The sequence below is a fragment of the Rhipicephalus microplus genome, chromosome 2 (genome assembly GCF_043290135.1).
Source record: "Rhipicephalus microplus isolate Deutch F79 chromosome 2, USDA_Rmic, whole genome shotgun sequence".
Taxonomy (NCBI): Eukaryota; Metazoa; Arthropoda; class Arachnida; order Ixodida; family Ixodidae; genus Rhipicephalus; species Rhipicephalus microplus.
Genome location: NC_134701.1, coordinates 185561345 through 185573791, shown reverse-complemented (window position 1 = coordinate 185573791; position 12447 = coordinate 185561345).

Below are 12447 nucleotides of genomic sequence, written 5' to 3'. Positions count from 1 at the left end.
ACTTACTATAGGTGCTTGTACTAAGCGGAGGACATCCTTCTCACAGAGGCCTCTCCTGGGATTGGTGATGCGTTGGATCATGTGTGTAATTTGAGTTATCTGCTGAGCCAGAAGGTGTGTAGTGTGCGAGGCCTTGCCGTCGGACTGAAGGTAGAGGCCTAAAATGCGAATTCGTGGTACCAGAGGGATAGGATGGCCATTAAGAAACAGCGAAATGTCAGGAGAATCAGCGGTTTTGCGGCGCCGCTTGTATACCAATAACAACTCTGACTTATCCACTGAGCACGTAAGGCTGCCGGCAGCAGCATAGTCTTGTACCATAGACACAGCTTCCTGTAGGGCGTCCTGAATGGTTCCGTCTGATCCTTTGGTCGCCCAAATTGTAATGCCATCTGCATAGATGGCATGCTGGATGTTGGGAACCTGTTGTAATAGGGAAGGGAGTTTAGCCATAGCCACGTTGAACAAAGTGGGCGAGAGAACCGAGCCCTGTGGTGTTCCTCTGCCTGCGAGACGAATGACGTCCGAACGGAGGTCTCCAATTACAATAGTGGCCGTGCGGTCAGAAAGAAAGGACCTGACGTAATTGTAGATACGTGAGCCGCACTGAGATGAAGCGAGATTGTCAAGAATAAGGTCGTGGGAGGCGTTGTCAAAAGCACCCTTCAGATCCAGGGCCAGAATAGCTCGGACCTGGTTTGAAGTTGGGCTATCCAACACGTCCTCCTTATTCTGTAATTATACGTCCTGTGTTGAGATACCAGGACGGTAGCCGAATAGTGTATCAGGAAAAGAGTGATTGTCTTCGAGAAATGGTTGTAGTCGAGAGAGAAAAACGCGTTCAAAGAGTTTAGCTACACATGAAGTTAAGGATATAGGGCGAAGATTCTGGAGAGAGAGCGGCTTGCCAGGCTTTGGAATAAGTATGATTTCTGCGTGTCGCCACTCCTGTGGTAGCGTGCCGTTTTTCGAATGTTCGTTGTAAAAAGCGGTTAAATATTCGATGGACTGGTCATCTAAATTACACAGAAGTGTGTACGTAATCCCGTCTGTACTGGGTGCTGTGTTGCGCTTAATGCTTTGCAAAGCTGCCCTAACCTCTGCTTCTGTAATGTCCTCATCTAGAGGCGTATCGTGTACGTGTGGATAATCACGGTAGGCGGGACGGGGGCCCGTGGATACATAGTGTTGCTTCAAGGTGTGCAGCAGAGTGTTATCGTCGAGCCCTGATTTGTGGAGAATGGTGCGGATTGCGTTAGCAGTGTGTTATTTTGTCTGCGTGGGATTTAAAAGAGCACGGAGTATACGCCACGTTCGAGGGGTACTTAGTGAGCCGTTGAGTCGATCACAGAAGTTATGCCAATTGTTGCTAGTGAGGATGTTCGCATAGTCCTGTGCCTCAGTAGCTAGTTTGGCGATTCGGAGACGAAGTTTTCGGTTATGTTTCTGTCGACGCCACCGCCGTGTCAAGCCTCTGTGGGCATCCCAGAGATGTAGCAGATGCCGGTCCACATCTGGCGTTTCTTTCGTCGCAGCGATAAGTTTGGTAGCTCTTTGAAAATCGGAGTGAAGTTGTAATATCCAAGCCTCTAGGGAAGGAGAGTCTTGATGGGTAGTTGTACGATTACGCCTAAATGCATCCCAATTCGTTAGTTTTATGATGCGCTCTGGGGCACGCGTGGCTGCTACTTGGAGCTCTGTAGTTAGTATATGGTGATCACTGCCTAGATTCACCATGAGGTTGCACCAGGAATGGTGACTAACGCCCTTGACTATCGTGAGGTCGGGGCATGTGTCCCTGCTCACACTATTACCTAGGCGAGTGGGTTGATCAGGTTCTGTCAGCAGGGTCATGCGATGAATCACGAGAACCTGTGCGAATCGTCAGCCTTTAGGCGTTTCTGTTGCGTAGTCCCAAGCCGGATGGGGGGCATTGAAATCTCCTACAATAACTATGTGTTTATCCAACTTGCATATTTGTGCAAATAGATGACCGAAGTCATCGTTCCTGGCGTTAGGTGCACTGTGAACGTTAAGCACGTAGAGGCTGCTACTGGAACGAGAGCACGGGACTAATTCGAGAAGTACGTGTGAGATGGAGGTGCTTTGAAGGGTGTGTTCAATGACAGTGACATGCTTAGAAACTAATGTAGCTGTGCGATGTGGTGTATTGTTCGTTACGTCCATGTATGTGGTGTAACCCGGAAGCGTAGGGGTACATGACGACAGAAAACAGGAAGCTTTTGTGGCTAATGAGGGCTAGGGCGCAAGAAAAGCACTATCAGTTTGTTTGGCAGAAAGAAGGAAAGATGTTTGTGCGTAAGGCACAGGGCGAGCGAGCGATCCGCATTGAATGTCAAACCGACTTAGATAAGATACAATAAGCTACTGATCAGTTTGTGACGTGTCTTTCTGTGTTCGCGTACTTTTTTTTTTCTTTTTTTCTATGATGAAAGAATCATCTAGCATAAGCTATTATAACAGCTCTATTTTCAATTCTACCTTGCGGAGTCATTCTTTAAAGCCGAGTGATCATTTGTCTATTTTTCATGTAAATAGCAGAAGCTTGAGTGGTAAGGTCATGGAATTAGAAACAGCTTTGGAGGCACTAGACCATAAATTTGACATTCTGGCATTTACAGAGACGTGGTTTTCGTCGGTTTCTGATGTCAATTTTCTTGATGGATACAAGTGTGAAAGTGTCTACAGGAAAGGTCGTCGAGGAGGTGGTTGTTCACTTTATATCAGAAATAACCTGAACTACTTTGTTCTCGCTGAATTTTCAGCCGTTAACGATGATTATGAGTCAATTGCTGTCAAATGTTGTAGTACCGTGATTGCGGCTATCTATCGCCCCCCTTCTGGTGATTTTCATGAATTTAGTTTGTCTGTTAGCAAGATTCTTGAGTACGCTACCATGACAGGTCTGTCGGTTGTTCTGATTGGTGATTTTAATATAAATTTATTATTATCCAATTCTCAAACACAACGTTTTAATGATGTCATAGAGTCATTTCATTGTTCTAACACTATAAACCGGGCCACTAGAATAACACCAGATACAGAAAGCTTAATTGACTTGTGCATAACAAATCATGATAGCGCTGATGTATTTTCAGGAATTCTCACTTTCGATATTAGTGATCATCTGCCAATCTTTGTTTTCGTTCCGCGCCCCAAAAGTAAAAACTGTCATGCACGCAGTGCTCCATTTTTTAGAAGAAATTTTAATAATGAGGCACTGAATGCATTTAGGTCATTGGTCGAAAATATTGATTGGACAGATGTATACAACGAGAAAGATCCGAATTTATCCTACAATTTATTTTTGCAGAAAGTTAAGCACTCGTATGACTCTGCTTTTCCACTACATTCAGTTAAAGGTAATCGAAAATCTAGAAAACCATGGGTTACTCGTGAGTTATACCATAGAATTAGAATGAGGGACAGATTATTTGACACTTTCATTCGTGTAAAAGACGAAACAATTCTCCGGGAATATAAAAAGCTCAGGAACAAGCTCAATTCGGATCTTCGGAAAGCTCGCACTCAATATTACCAAGATGTGTTTGCGTCGATATCAGGTGACCCCAAAAAAATATGGGCTACAATTCGTAAACTCAAAGGCAGCTCAAATATTATGATCCCTAGCACACTTATGTTTGATGATGTGGAATATACCAGTACTCCACTGGTGAACAAATTTAATGATCACTTTTTGCATGCTGGTATTGCAAATAATCCTGGTACTAACAATCTTACAAATGATCTATGTGGATATATATCATCTCACAGTACTAACTCCATATTTCTGTCTCCGTGCACTGCAGATGAAATTTGTAAATTAATCAAATCTTTGAAAACAGATAGCGCAGCCGGATATGATGAAATCAAAGCGAGTCCAATTATTCATGTTGCTGATATACTATGTGCCCCGCTTTGTCATATATGTAATAGCGCGCTATCTACCGGGATCTTTCCTGCTAGTATGAAAATAGCCAAAGTTGTAGTCTTGCATAAAGGTGGATCCTTGAATGATCTGAATAACTACAGGCCCATATCTGTGCTACCTCTTTTTTCTAAAGTATTAGAATTAGTTGTAAAGTTTAGGTTAACCCAATTCTTGGATGAAAAGCGGGCACTTGTTGACAATCAATTCGGCTTTCGCAAGAATAAATCAACCGAGGAGGCACTGCTGAGTGTTAAAGAAGAAATAATTGAAAATTTTGAAAACAGGTTATTTACTGTTGGAGTTTTTCTTGACTTCAGGAAAGCTTTCGACTCTATAAAGAATCACATTTTGTTTCAAAAACTTCCCGAATATGGAATTAGAGGCGTTACCTTAGAACTGATAAAGAGTTATTTTTCAGATAGATTTCAATTTGTAAGTCTTAATAACATAAGCTCAGAGATGAAGCAAATAATGTGCGGCGTACCTCAGGGGTCCATTTTGGGTCCTCTATTTTTTATAATTTATATCAACGACATTGTGAATATACCACTTACGCCTAAAATGGTTCTCTACGCCGATGATACCAGTTTATTTTTCTCTGGTCATAATTTAGCTGACTTGGCAATAGTAACAAACAATTGGTTGCACCAGCTGCTGATTTGGTTGTCCCTCAACCAGCTCCAGTTAAATGTTACTAAAACGAAATTCATTGTTTTTAAACCTAAGAATAAACCCGATGTCACTGACATTTCTCTTCGTTTTGATGCTTGCGCTATTGAACGGGTATCTGTATTTAAGTTTCTGGGAGTATTGTTCGAAGAACATTTGAGCTGGACTCATCACGTAAACAAATTACATACTAGCATTTCCAGGTCCAATCGAGTGTTTTACAATATCCGGCATCTGGTTCCGACTTGGCTAAAACGTCAGCTGTACTATACACTCATACATTCTCAACTATACTACTGCCTCTTAGTCTGGGGTACTACAAGCAAAACAAACTTAATCAGGCTGACACTCCTCCAAAAACAAGCTGTTCGACACATAGAAAACCTTGCTTATCTTGACCATACAGCACCGTTTTTTTTAAAAAATGAGATATTAAAAGTGGATCAGCTATACTCCCTCAAACTTGCTACATACATACACAGTAAAATGCGTCAAAATGAATCTATGTTTACACACATGTACTTGACTAACCGCAATCCATATATTTTGCGACACAGCCACCTCGAAGTTCCGTTTTGCAGAACAAAATATGGTACTAAACAGCTAAAATACATGATCCCTAGTTTCCTAAACCAGCATCCACAATTACTTAGCAATGTGTATGAAGTTTCATCTAAATCCCTGTTTAAGCGTGTTGTTAAATTATATTTGCTGTCTTGCGTGCCCTTCATAGTATGAGTAGACCTCTAACAACATGTGGCTTAAGACCTGTTACATTAAAGAACTCAATTCTACTATTCCTATATGTATGTCGTCGTCCCTTGCAAGTAGCGCTATGTCATGTTTTTTTTTTTTTTTTTTTTTTTTCCGTGCTGAGCTTCCGCTTTCTAATGTATAATTTCTTACTGATAGCCACAACCCTGTTGGACAGTGCTTGGGTGGTAGGGCCATTGTCAGGCAGTTAATTCTGCCTTTAGCCATACCATCCCTCGACATGTATTATGTTGAAAATAAACAATTCAATTCAATTCAATTCAATACATTGTACTTCTTGTAACGCTATGACATCGGGAGTAATCTGCTGCGTCGCAATGAATTGCATTAGAGCTTCGCGTTTCCTTCGATACCCCCTGCAATTCCACTGCCACACACGTAGGAGTTGAGGGGTGTCACGCGTTGGCCTACGGTTTCTCGCCATGATCATGCAATAGGGGGGCCTCGGTAGTACACGGAGGCATTTCGGACTGTGCTAAATCTTGGTGGAGGGTGGTGGGAAGCGGGACTGCAGCAGCTGTGGCTGTTGGGACGGTTTTTTGGGACGGTGATAGGAAACGGGAGGGGCGTATGTAAGGATGCGGTCGCGGTGTTTCACGTGTCGGAGACGTGGTGCGCTTTGGTGCAGATGGCGAAATATCAAGTTGGCCAAGTGCAGCTGATATCTGCTGTTTAACATCCGTTACAATCTGCTGGACAGCAGGTTGCAGGACCTGCTGGATCAATTGTTGGAGTGAAGCTGTTAGTTAAGCCATAATGCTATCCTTCATTTTCTGCATTTCTACCTGCATCATAGTTGCGAATTCGTTCCTTAAAGAAGTAGCCATTTCGTTCAATGCCTCTCGTGTGCAATAGTCGGATCATGCCGTAGTTAACGACATGTTAGGGTGAAGCTGAGTGTCTACTGACATGGGTTGTGGTAGACTAGGTGGCGTTGGTTGTGGTGTTCTTTCCTGCGTTGATGTTTGTGTGAGGGAGTGGGACAGGTGTGGAGAGGGAGGGAGAGGAGGGAACTGCCCTGCCCAGCTTACCGTTTGTGCTTTCTTGTGGGAACCGCTTTGCTGGCCATGATGATGCGCTGTCCAGTCCGTGTGCCAGCCTTGAGATCCCGGCTGGCAAGCGAAACCACTCCGCGAGGACGAGTTTCCTCGCTTGGGCCCCGACTTGTAGCTGGAATGGCTCCTTCGCCTGGCTGCACTCCCGGACGCACTGCTCTGCTGTCCGGAGCTAGGAGATGGTGACTGGGCCTTCTTGGTGTGAGTAGCTGACCGGAGTGGTTTGCATCGGTTGACAGATGGCAAAAACCGCTTTGGGTATGGTTTGGCAGCCGTCGGGTGGTCGCCACCACAAAGCATGCAAGAAGGGCGGCACTCATGGTTGTTGGGTGATAGTGAATCCCCGCACACTCGACATTTCGGTGTGTCAGGAGGCTGTGGGCACACATCCTCACGGTGTCCAGTTTTCTTGCACTTTCTACAGTGTGGAATAGTCCGTTTGTAGAGGTAGCAGCGGAGAGCCTGTCCGTACGCGTTCACGAAGAAAGGGACTCGCTTGCCACAAAATGTGAGCACCATTGCTTCGGAGTTGCCGAGGCGTCTGCACGTAAGGACCTCGAAGCCCGGTACTTCAATTTCTGTCAGGAAGTCGTCAGGTGTGATTTCATGGCCTATTTCGTTGACCACCCCTTTGCACGAATTATCAGGCGCAATACCCTATTGGAAAAATTGCCATGGTGGATACTGGAAAACATGGTGGGCGTAGTGGAAATAATAGTGGGCATGGTGGAAATAATAGTGGGCATGGTGGAAATTATGATGGCTATGGTGGGACGTAGTGGAAAATATGGTGGTTATGCCGGGACATACTGGGTGGTATGGTGTACAGATGATGGGTAAAGTGGAAATGATGGTGGAGAGCAGAGGTTAGATAGTGGGCAATAATGGGACACTCTGCCCACCATTGCGATAATGCTGGGAAGCCCTAAGCATATGGTGGGTGGTGCTTATTATGGTGGGCTACATGGTGTACCAAGCTGAGAAACTCTTCCCACCATTGCGATAATGCTGGGAAGCACTAAGCAGATGATGGGTGCTGCTTGTTATGGTGGGCCACATGGTGTACCAAGCTGAGAAGCTCTGCCCACCATCACGATAATGCTGGGAAGCAGTAAGCAGATGATGGGTGGGCTTAAAATGGCGGGCAAATTATATAGTGTACCAAGCTGGGATCTGTACACTACATGTTCTACCATCATGATTTCCACCAAAGGTTAGGCCTACTGACCGAGCCCGTACAATTGTGTTATCCGTGCTTCCGGGTTTCAGAATACACGATTACGACGATGAAGTATGACAATACAGCGCAGCCATATGGCATCAATTAACCTAAATGAAGCATTTTTCATTGTGTATGCTGTTCGCTCAAGAAGCAACAAACATCAATGCGACGCGAATAAAGCACTCCCAGAGAACGTAATTTAGTGTCCTCTCACCGACAGCCGCCGGTCGCACTCGCCGGCACTTCTCTAGCTTTTGTACGAGAACTCAGACGTGGAAATTCGTGTGCTTGGTGAACCATTATGATAGCGTAATGTTTCCGGTACACTGCATTCGTTTTGGCCAAGCCGTTATGTAGTTGTTGCTTTAGCGAAAGAGCAACAGCATTGCGCTGGCGCAACCGCCCTCTACATTGCGCGAAAAGCATCCCAATACTCAATCGAATAAATTAGGCGGGCGTATCTATGAAATGAGCCTAGAAGCGTCATAAAGCGTGAGCAGATGTCGCCCTTCAGAACGAGCGCGAAACCGATATTAAACTTGGCAGACCCCGCCGGTAAACTGTTGCTGCTCCCCAGTCCACTTGGTTTTTTTTTCCTTTAAGTTGTGAATTGTAAAAAAAAAATAGCACTAGTGCCAATAACATAGTGGCAATCGTTACAGGGCGCAGTTGCTTGTGTTTAATAAATGTGCAATTTTTAGTAGCAGGTGTAGATCTTGTCTATGTTGTGTACACGATAAACATAACTTAAGTTGAACCTTAAGTTTGTATGCCAACTAAGTATTTAACACGCAACCACCGCGTGTTGGTGTGGCGCAGTGGTTAGCGTCTTTGAATGGGAATGCGCAGGTTGCACGTTCGATCCTCCGTGGCGCCTCATTTTTTTTTTACGGGACGGGTGTTTTTTTATACCGTTTTTATAGAATTCTTTTTTATTTTTTGTGGCAGCTCGTCACGGTGATTCTGACGTCATTTTGCGCTCAAGTGTTGCCGGCACTGCAGCACCCACCATACCCACCATGCGCCATGGTGGGTGTTTCCCACCATTCACCCACTACATTAATCCACTATAATGGTGGGTGGTGGTTTCCACCATGCCCACCATTCGTTTTTTTCCGATAGGGTACCATAAGAGGTGATGTCGTAGGTTGCTGCGTGCACTGTAATTTTGGTGATTTGTCCAAGTGCCATGGCGATGTGTTCAGATGAGGTGCTTATTGTTAGCACATTTTGATTTTCGCGAACTCGAAGCTTGATATCAGGCTTCTCACTGCGTATATTTTCTGCATGAACTACGGCGAGAAGTAATGTCTTGGGGCTAACCTTGCTGAGATTTAATCCACCATGGGGACGGATTGCTAGCTTGCAGTCCTCGGCAGGGAGTGGTGGGAATCTTGGTAGACGCGTCTTAGGCCGGCTCTGGCGTAGAGCGGGCTCAGACGGCGTGCTGGGCAGCTGTTGAGTCGGTACGGTATGGGGTTGCAGCTGTCGGCGTTTGTTCCCCCTCTTGGTAACAGTGATCCATGGATTTGTGTTGTGCTCATTGCTCACCTGCGTATGGGCGTCTTGACTGGTCTGCGTATCCATCATGTGGTCCGTGGAGCGAGAGGGCAATGAGTGCTTCTCGTCGGCTGCGACGCTCCCAGAGATGCTCGCCATCCGCTGTAGAGCGGGGCGGCGTTCTGTCCAAGCCGCGTCTCCGGCTTGTTAGGGTTAGCGAGGTGGACCTCTTCAAGAACTTTCGAAGGCGTTAAAACGTGTAAAAGCGCACTCAAAGGTTGAATTCTGGTATAGGCTTGACAGTGGTGATGCTAGAAACAAGTTCCTATCGTTTCAACAGGTCGCCAGGAAGAAATTCTTCTTGAAATTGAACCTGAGCCGGAGCCGATGTGATTCGCGTTCGTCGCATGCTCTCGCTACTCGGCGACCACGCACCTTGAAGTTTTACGAAGCACAAGCCGTAAGAAAGTAAAAGCCGAATTCTCCGCCTCTCATTTCCCATTAGCAGCCATTGGCATGTACATTGAGCGCTATCTGACTGAAAAATATTGCTACGTCATACTCGCTGGGCGTAACCTCCTTGGTTTTTGAAAGGTTTAGCGAGCGTTCGGCCGCAGTGCCATGAATACAGTGAACTTGTATATACCATGAATAACCTCGAGGTGGTTAAAAATGGGAAGTAGATACGAAGCGCAAGCCGTAAGAAAGTAAAAGCCGAATTCTCCGCGTCTCATTTCCCATTAGCAGCCATTGGCATGTACATTGCGCGCTATCTGACTGAAAAAGTTTGCTACGTCATACTCGCTGGGCGTAACCTCCTTGGTTTTCGAAAGGTTTAGCGAGCGTTCGGCCGCAGTACCATGAATACAATGAACTTGTATATACCATGAATGGACTCGAGGTGGTTAAAAATGGGAAGAAGATACGAAGCGCAAGCCGTAAGAAAGTAAAAGCCGAATTCTCCGCCTCTCATTTCCCATTAGCAGCCATTGGCATGTACATTGAGCGCTATCTGACTGAAAAAGTTTGCTACGTCATACTCGCTGGGCGTAACCTCCTTGGTTTTCGAAAGGTTTAGCGAGCGTTTGGCCACAGTGCCATGAATACAGTGAACTAGTATATACCATGAACTCGAGGTGGTTAAAGGTGGGAAGTGGACCCGAAACGCAAGCCGTAAGAAAGTGTGCGTGGGCCACCTCTCGTTTAGTCCTTGGATTGTCCGCTGGATGACGGTGCTTCTATATGGGGAATATATGATGAAAAGATGCGAGATGGTGGTACTTGGAGTGTTGAATAGATGGACGAACGGACACATAGACAGATGCATGGATGGACGCATGAACGGACGCTGGGGCGGCTGCATGGACGAACACAGGGATGAACGCACGAACAGACGCACGCACGGACGGGCTGATTGAGGCATGGCCGGTCACACTGACAGACGCATGGACGGACGGAAGCAAGAACGAATGGACGGACGAATTTTTCGCCCCATTCTCCATCATTCCCTCCGTGGATATGCTGCCAATTTTTTATGAAGCGTTGGTATGGCGAATACAAGCGAAAGAGCTTTACATAAAAATCATAACATGCATGTCATGTAACACCATGACTACATGCCACACTTATGTTGAACTCACGGCCGTTTCGCTAGCTTCACATATACCAAATTTCGGATTACGGGACGTGAATTGATGACGAAGGTATGCGATTGTTGCAAATATGATAATCATGAGATGCGTGTCATGTAAAAACATTATTACGCGCAGCACTCAAGACGCCAATACACTGCAACGTGAGCCGGCGCGCATGCGCGCCGGCATTCGCTTCGTCGCGTAATGCAGGCGATGCCACACGAGGCACCGATCTGCCAGCCATATAGTCGCAGGCGCGCACCGCGCTGCGTTGCTTTGACGCATGCGCCTTTGCGAATGCCCGGCGTCCCTTCATCACGAAGAGAGGCAGACGCAGTGCTGTGTGGGTAGAGCTGGGTAACGTTATCGGCGCGAAATGCAGAATGTTTTATTTAGCGCCAGTTGCCACCGGGCCGCGCCGACGGACGCACGTCGCGCCGGTCGCACCTGGCGTCTGACTATAGAGTGCACACGTTTTGCTAGCGTATACCATCACTGATCCCAGCGTAAGTGCACATCAACGTTACGTCGGAGTGTATTGGGCCCTTGAATCATGATGTCCTCGCGGCCGTTTCGCTAGCTCCACATATACCAAATTTGGTGTTAGGTGACGTCAATGAATGATAAAGGTATGTGATTGGTTCGTGCATGGTATTCTTGATACGCGTGCCGTGTAAGGACATGATAACATACCACGCCTATGATGCGCTCGCGGCCGTGTCGCCAGCTCCACAAACACCAAATTCTCTATCAGGTGACGTGTATTGATGAAGGTGAATGACAAGTCCAACTATGAAAATCATGACGGTATAAATATGTATAATCATGACGGAAAATCATGTACGGTATAATTTACCTTCGCCTCGTAACGTTGTGCTGATACAAAGTGACATATCAACCTTCCTCAGTTGGGCTTCGCATATGATCAATTCCAGCTACAGGAGTCGATCACTGGATTTCGTGCCGACCGGTGTGCCCCAGCCATCTTAGAGGACAGCACAGGTCTGGCCAACTGGCTCACCCTACGTCATCTCCAGCCGCCGACAAGAGCTCTCGCTGAGTGGTGCATCGTCCTCGGACTCCTGCGACCGTGTCCATCTTTCCTATCTCCTCCTTACTTCCGTCGTTTTCTGTCGTTCGTTGTACCTGCGCCTCGCTCTCTCCTTCCCCCTTGCTATCTCTATACATTTATTCCTATTCTTTTAATCCCTCCTTGGCACCAGCTACAGTTGAGGTGTCGTATTCTGATTCAGACAGTCACGGGGCTCACTTTTCTCTTCATTTCTTTTTAACAATCACAGAATCACATACGATTCCTACTACACCTGAGATCTGCCAATGTTTAAATACGAAGCATTTCTTAGCGAACTTCGGGGACTTTGAGCGCATCTAGCCGCCTAGGACTTATAGCTCTCCTGGCCGTTTTGATATTGGTATCAATACCAAACTTGGCATGGCATAACATGACTGTATGAAGAACATAGTTGGCTAGTCGTAACATGAAACTCATGATATACGTGTCATGAATATCATGATTTACATTTCATGATCCAGCAGCTCTTGTGGTGGGTTCGTTCACATGACATGTTGCAAAACTGGTATGGTATGACATGACTGCATGGCAAACACAAGCGACAGGCG